This window comes from Chrysochloris asiatica, unplaced genomic scaffold (assembly GCF_000296735.1).
Source record: "Chrysochloris asiatica unplaced genomic scaffold, ChrAsi1.0 scaffold00033, whole genome shotgun sequence".
NCBI classification, from domain to species: Eukaryota; Metazoa; Chordata; class Mammalia; order Afrosoricida; family Chrysochloridae; genus Chrysochloris; species Chrysochloris asiatica.
Genome location: NW_006408551.1, coordinates 19,804,348 through 19,805,755, shown reverse-complemented (window position 1 = coordinate 19,805,755; position 1,408 = coordinate 19,804,348).

Sequence of the window (1,408 nt, the reverse complement as noted above, 5' to 3'; positions counted from 1 at the left end):
ATCAAGGTATATTATAATAATAAGGGATTTGGAAAGAATAAACCAGAAAGAAGAGAAAGAGAAGGCAGTGGTAGTGGTGGGATTGATTCTAATTAGGATATCGAGGAAAATCTCTGCTGAGAAGGTGGTATCTGACCAAAGAACTAGCCATGCAGACATCTGTGGGAAAATCATATATAGTAAAAGGAACAGCAAGTGCAAAGACTCTGAGATACAGGCTCTGAAGAGCAGCAAGGAGGTTATTGTGACTGGAGTGGGTGAGCAAGAGGCCAGAAAGGTGAAGAGAAAAAGCAAGATCAAGTAAGGCCTTAGATCATTGTTAAGACTTGACTTTGACTCTGAATGCAATGAAAAATCCTTAAGTAAGAAATCAGGTTACTCATGACCCTACACATTTCAGTTTAAATGCACAGCACTCAGTTTAAATGCACAGCACAGCTCCAGAGTCAGAAGGTCTCTAAAAATAGACCAGCAATGAATACTTCTTAACAGAAAAGATACATCTATGTCACTATTGTGATTTCTAAACTCTGCCTCAATTCTTGCTGCTATTGCTCTATTACTCTCAACATTTTCTTTTGATGCACTTAGAACATGAGTTAGAAAGGCTATTTTTAAAGGCTATTTTTAAGTCATCTACAAAGCTTTGGAAGGTGTTTTGGATTTATGCATTGTGCATTCGTTAGTTCCTTTTGCTTTTGCTAGGCTAAGAGTGGAGGGGAGACCAATAGAAGACTGTTTCCCATCATCCTTTATGGTGAGCTATTACAGAAAACCTGCTGCTGACTTTTTTTTTTTTTTTTGCTTTTGGAATCCAGGTTCAAGTACCATATTCTCTCCATGCTTTGTTGATAGTAAACCTTTCATTGCCATAGAATCAAATGTCAATATAATAAATGACAGCAATTTGTCAAACTTGAAAATACTAAAATGAAAACCTACAAATCCATATAGAGTACTAATAGTACATAGTAGCTATTGAAACGTGCACTAATTTTTTTTAAAGCTAGGGTTATTCTTGGTCAAAACAAGATGGTGGATTGGGTGGAAGTGCAGTGAAGAATTCCATCAGCAAAAACACAGAATACCGGACCAAGCAGGCTCAGGGGAAGGTGCCAGAACTCTGAACCACATGCAAAGGAATATTTAGAAGGTTGGAAGGCTTATAGCTAGAGGAATTATAAGCAGAAGCAAGAAATCCATTGCTTTCTAATTCAAGATGCTCAGCTGCTCCCAGAGCCACCATCTTAGGTAAGACCAAGCAGGGGAAAGATCAGAGCAGCCTCAGATGCTTGACAGAACTGTAGAGATTAAGGAAGAAGTGTGAAATGGGAAGCCCATTTCCTGATCACATCTACCTGGAGGAAATCAGAAAGCATAAAAAATACCAAAATACACATCCATCTAA